The sequence below is a fragment of the Pinus tabuliformis genome, chromosome 2_2 (genome assembly GCF_031772625.1).
Source record: "Pinus tabuliformis cultivar Carrire ecotype Pingquan chromosome 2_2, CPIR1, whole genome shotgun sequence".
NCBI lineage: Eukaryota > Viridiplantae > Streptophyta > Pinopsida > Pinales > Pinaceae > Pinus > Pinus tabuliformis.
In genome coordinates, this window is record NC_142300.1 from 405143815 (window position 1) to 405150547 (window position 6733).

The 6733-nt window shown below is 38.3% G+C and overlaps 1 pseudogene; it reads right to left on the reverse strand.

The window, feature by feature from the left end:
* Positions 1 to 4555: 4555 nt before the first annotated feature.
* Positions 4556 to 6157, reverse strand: LOC149192991 (ethanolamine-phosphate cytidylyltransferase pseudogene; annotated as a pseudogene).
* Positions 6158 to 6733: the final 576 nt, after the last annotated feature.

Sequence of the window (6733 nt, forward strand, 5' to 3'; positions counted from 1 at the left end):
TTGCCAACCTTGCAACTAATGTAAGCATTAGAGGTGGCTAACCATGGCCTTTCCAAGATGAGAGGATATCCATTGAACTTGGTTTTGGGTTGGAGAACTAAGAAGTCAGTACGATACTCTCAAGAGTTGATGGAGACCATGACATCCTCAACAACTCCCCCAGGAGTTAGTGTGGATCTATTTGCAATTTGCAACAGTGTAGTGGTCTTTCTCAAAGTTCCTTGGAGGTTTAGATTTAGCATGGTTTCTTTAGTCATCACATTGATGGCAACCCCAACATCAATTAGGGCATAAGGGAAAATCATGCCATCAATGTCCACATCCACTATTGGACTTCCAGGGTCTAAATATTTTGGACAAATTACTCTCCCCAGCATCAAATTAGATAATTGACCAATAACATTGATGGTGGGGGTGTCTCTTTTTCTTATCCCAGGGTGTTTGAAGAATTTCTCCTTGATAATCTTATTATAGATGGTAACATCCTTAATAGCCTCGAGAAGGGGTATTTTAACACACAGATTCTTCAATTCTCCTAGAAGTTCAATCTCTTATGGGATGTGTTGGCTAGGGTCAATCAATATCTCAAGAAAAGGAGGTGGATTTACTTGAGGCATACTATGTTCCTTTTCCTCTTCAAGTTATTCAGATGGAGATGGTGGATGGTTATCTAGAAGCACTCTTCTAGACCTAAGGTTGATCTCTCGGATCTCCACAGCATAGGCAGGGTAAGATGTCTCTCCACTGTAGAACTTTTGTGTCTTCTTGTTATTCAAGTTTAGACTGGGTTGAGAAAGCATATGAGTTTGCTTGGGTGGAGTAGGATGAGTGATTTGTGGGTGAGGTTGAGGTGGAGATAGTAAAATAGAAGGTTGGTTTAGTTGAGGCCTCCACCCTTGTGATGGGTTGTTCCATTGAGGAGGTTGGGGAGCATATGGCTGAAATGTTTGATTAACACATCGAGGAGGATATTTAGGAGCATAAGGCCAAGAAGGAGGTGTGGACCATGATGGATGAGTGGAAGAGTACCAAGGTGGCAAGGTGCATTCTCGTTGGGATGATAATGAGAGTAAGATACACCTTGCATGCCCTGTTGGTGATCCTTGAGGCCTCCTTTGATTTATAAACAAGAGTTTCTCAGCACCACCTTCTACCCCTTGGTATACAACTTTTAAACCAGGAAAAGAAGGGCATTTGTCTGTGCCATGGTTTTCCTCACAGACTGAGAAGATCTCTATGACATTTAATGGGCATTCATTTCTAGGGTGCTTTCTAGTGCATTTAGGGTAGAAACTAGTTAAGGCTATATTTGATTCCTCTTATTTCCTATTGATTTGCATGGTATCCATTTGCAAAGAAAAGGTATGAAACATTTCACTTTTAAAATCCTCCAACATCTTCCCAAACTCACTTTTTATGGAACTTGTGGAAGGAGAGGAACTGACCAAGCCTTGACTAGCCCTACCCTTCCTTCTAGTAGCCCTAGAGTGATTCTTGAGCACAATTTTATTGTCATCATAGGATAACTGATAGATATCTCCCCCAGAAAACATGTTGAGGGTCTCCAACATGTCCTCCCTGATCCCTCGGAGAAGAACTAGTTTGAGTGATTTAGGATCAAGGGTGCATATGGCCCTCCTATAATTGAGTTAAAATGTCTCCTCGTAGTCTTCTAGGGATTCATCAAGTCCAAGAGTCATTCTAAAGATTTCTTCATTGGTTTCTTTGTACCTACAGTGGACACTATACTTTTCATTAAAGTCTTGTTGTATTTGAGGCTAGGTAGTGATGCTACCCCCAAGCAGACCCATAAACGAGTGCAAGGCTGCATCCTTAAGGGTAGAGGGGAATAACTTCAGCTTCTGGTCAAGAGAGGCATAGTCATAGGTCCTACATAGAACATAAAATTCAAACATGAAGGTATCAGTATCCTCTAAGGTTAATCCACGGAAGTGTGGAAGAGAAGTAGGGATTATATTCTGCATTCTAGCCTCTCCATTAGTCACCCTAATAGGGAAAACCTCATTATTCCTTTTTTCAGCCATAGGTTGGGTAGGTGAAGTGGGTTCTTCCTCTTTCCCAATAGGTTCTTCAAATATTTTAGGTTTCTCACCTAGAGGGGTTTCTAACTCCCTTGTAGTCAGGGGGGAAAGTTGACCGTCACCGAAGAAGAGTGAAGGTTGACTGCTTGAGGGTGTGGGGATTTTTGGTAAGAATTTTCCTTGAGTATCTCTACTCCTATGAAGCATGAAAGAAATTTTTTATCTTTATCTTTTATATTACTTCTTTAAAACTCTATGCAAAATGGAAAATAATTCTTAAAAACATAAAACAATGCTTAAACAGAAATAACATCTTTCTAGACACCTCCACAACAATGACACCAAAAAGTGGTGAACCCTGGTATTGCACCAAGAGTGTTGCAATTCCCAAGGGATTATCAACTCTATTTATCAACCCGAGGTTCGTACAAACTTCAAAGTGACAGTGATATATGCACAGTATATGGGATTCTACCCATGCCACCCTCAACTAGGACATTTGATCAATAGTGCTCCAAGACCATTGCTCCTACTGAATTATAATGAAAACTAGATAATGAAGGCGAAATTTAGAAGCTAACTCTAACTATGAAAAGGGAAATTCTATTAACTTCAATTTGCAAATGCTATTGAATCAATTCCTGAAAAGAAAAGAGATAAAATACTTGCAGAAAGGAAACTACATTATCTTGCAAGCATACATCTAGTTATCAAATCTACTTGCAGAAAAGAAGCTAACCTACCAAACCATAATACAAAATTTTATGTACCATCTAACTAACTCACACTTGCATGTAAGTCACTGTTCTATTTGTGCCAAATCTGTGATAAGGAAACTAATCACTATTATATTTTTGCAGTGAAGGAAATGGAGGGTTTGGAGGGGCCTAAGAGTTTCCCTTGATCATGAAGTCACAACTGGGGGTCAACATCCTTTTAACTTAAGTGAAAATTGCAGAAAGGATCAAAACTGATGAAGAGACAGGCTTCTAGAGGAGGCTTCTGTAGGTGCCATGTATTGGTACAGGAGGGTTTCCGAGAAGGTAAAAAAACTGAAAATTATGGTTTAAGGGTATGGGAAGGAGGACAAAGTTTGAGGTAATTGAGTGAAAGGTGGCCAAATCCCGTATCCCATCTCAGAGCCTGTGGAAGGTGTCTTTTGCATTAGGAGGGATGCTCTTGGTGGCCCTAGGAAAATGATCTCATGAACATACTTTTATGAAAAAATTTGGGGCTCACAAGAGAAGGTGAGGAAGTCCAAGATGGAGGTGGTGAAAATTCTCTTACCTACAAATCCAAAATACCCTGCAATCATCACATGCATGTACTCGTTTGTCATTGACAAAATGAAACAACTAGTAGTGGAAAAGATGAGTTGAATTTAAATGCGATCTAATCTATGCCAAAAATAAACCAACTCCTAAACTAAAACAAGCATATGAAAAAAAGATGACCAACACAAATATTCTTCCAAGAAATCATAAACATAATACTTTTGGACTGCGCTTGTAAGTCCTTCTCTTTATCCTCCAATGACAGAGATGAGGTTGAGTTTGCAATCATAGATTTTGATAGATTATTCTCTAATGAAATGTAAGAAACTAATAAGAACTCTCAACTAAAAACAGATACAAATACACAAGACAGACCTAAGCCACTGGCATTGGGCCCAAACCCAGGAACCTCGGGCCTTTGGAACTAGCTCAGTGATGAATCAATAAGAAACTTCTCATTATCATTGCATCAATATCTAATACATCACATAACAATAAAAAATAATAGTGTCAAGTACTTGAGCTCAATAGCTACCTAGCTGAAAACAAAACTTGAACCCTAATGAGCTCTTTAACATGTTGATTTATACAAGAGGGTAGCTACTATCATCTCCCTAGAAGAGATAAATATTTGTCTCCCACAACTCAAGAATGGTGGATCTTTTTCCTCATTAACTGCACTTGCTTGGCTGCCAATCACCTGGAGCTGATGAGAGAGAGTGTTGTGATCTTGGGCTGATTGAGGGTGTTAAAGAGGTGGAAAAACCGCTATATTCTCTTTCTATTGTCTACTTCGAGCCCCTGCATAGAAATCATCTCAAAATGGCTCCATTTCCTGCAATTAAACCATATTAGGCCACATGACACAACAAACATATTTTACCCCTATCACTAAGCATAATATAACAAAAATGTAAATAAATGTGAGAAAGAGATAGTTATAAAGTTGGAAGATGGAATCATGATGCTCATAATGTACATATTGATGAGCCTCATCAATCCTTCTACTAGATTTTCCAATGAAAACATGATTTGATTATAATCAATAGCAATAAAAGATCTGCGCCCCCAGGATTTATTTGAAATTGTTGTAGTGAGACAACAACATGTGGAACAGGTAAACATTAAAACGTAAATGGATGAGGATGAGGCCTAAGAATGCTCAATCACTAATCACTACAACATGTGGAACAGGTAAACATTAAAACGTAAATGGATGAGGATGAGGCCTAAGAATGCTCAATCACTAATCACGTAGGTTTTATCTTCATAATACCTCCTATCACTTTCAATTTTCTTCTCATTTCGTTTCTCGAAAGCTTCATGATTCACAACTGTCCTTTTCATGATTGATGTAGTTGTTATATCTCTCGGCATGCCTATAATCTTAAAAATCCCCATGCCCTTAGGAGATGAATAAGGATCAACATCCCCATTTAATGAGTCATTGTTCTTAACAACAGGTCTGTGCACAACCAAATAAATATTGAACGTTTTAATCATATATTTAGTGACTTCCCACGGGACACTAATTATAACTTCATCCACATACGGACATGCTCACACTAAGACTACGCTCATGGAGATTCATGACTAGATGATGGGATCCCCTATATGCACTGATAATTTGGCTTGTATGAAGGTCAACAAGTAAAAAATCTCCAAGGTTCCTTGCATATTTAAGTATATCTACATGTCCAACATGAAAAAGATCAAAAGCACCATCAATATAGACTATGCGTGCCTGTGGTCCAGGACCTCTTCCATTTGAGAACTGCACAACCTTGTGAGATATAGGTAGAAAATGGGAAAATCGAGTTGCACTTGAAGAAATTCCACCATCATCATTGTGACTATTTAAATGACTAAATTTCCACTGCAAATTAGAGTAATCCTGATTGGCACTGTTTGGTCTGTCCCTTACACAGAGCAACATTCGACCAAATATATCAGTGCTAGAAGCACCCTAAATACGTTTGATCTATTTATATCCTCCAACCTTCTTGTAAAGGGAATGTGCATCACTACCATCAGGGAGAAGACATGGATCATCTCCATGTATAATATAGTCAATATTATACTCGTCAAACAACTTCTTCATGAAATTCTCATTTATTGCATATGGTGCATCAACTATAACCTCATCGACCCGCTGCAAACCACTCACCATCACCATACTCTCTTCGAGAGACAAGACCGGGGGTCCTTTATTGGTTATAATTTCCTCTTCATTGATAACCATCTCATCACCGAGCGCTCGTGCCTACCTGAGAGCATTTGCATGCCCATAGTGCATCAGGTTGAAGCAGCGAGGAGACCAGTCTTGAGAGACTACATCTCCATAGTTAGAAATTTCTTCACTACTGTGAAAAATACGAATGGATTCCACATTTCCTCGTTATGAAAAGCGTTCCTCTAATTCACATAGACTACTTAATATCTCAGGGATGAAAGGATTTGTAGAAATTCATTAAAAACTCCTATTGTTATCATATCCAATCGTCCATTTGCTATGATAGTCAACGTTGATGTTTGTAATCATATGAATAATTCTTGAGTGAAACATATAAATAAAAATTCATGAGTAGGCACAGTCAAACAATTAAATACTTCATCCTTTATAACCTCTTCTCCATCTCGAGACTGGTCCCTTTTATAAATAATTACATTGTATCTATATGCAATTAAATCATTGTCTTGAATCTTGATAGCTAGGTTGGTAAGATAGTCGATAATATGCTTATCAACGATGAGATAATATGGAAAGGTTTGCCCAGGAATACTTGACCTCGTGGTCTCTTCAGGAATTACGCGATAGGTCATGGCAAGCAAGTCTCTCATCGTGGGGCTGAGGCTGACACGGATCGATAGCAGGATGCCACACCTGATGAAGGCGATGTATAGATAGCAACAATATGAGTATTTTAATGCATATGTTATGACAACCTATCCATATAGCATTATAATATTCTGAAACCAATTCTTTTTGTTATGATTCCATTGAGAATACTACGTTGTTCTGTCACTGGGCCCCTGTAGCTTCTGCAATTCCTATCATATTTTTCAATCCCATCACCTTGATTCCATTAAGAATACTGAGTCATTCTGTCACTGTGCCCTTATAGCTTCTACTATTCCTGTCATATTTTTCAACCCTATCACTTATACACCATCAATGAATATACAAAATGTAGCACCAATAAATATATGACTGTCTAAAAATGGCAACATATTATACCATAATCATATTACGCCATAATGAAATATATACTGTGCCACAAAAATAATATATGCCAAAGTACTTCGTTGTCACTGCACCAGTGAATTACTACAACATTTCCATTAGGATATGTTACGTTGCCATGTCTTAGTGCTAGCTATTTGGAGAATCGATGAAGATGGAAGAGTATGATTCCA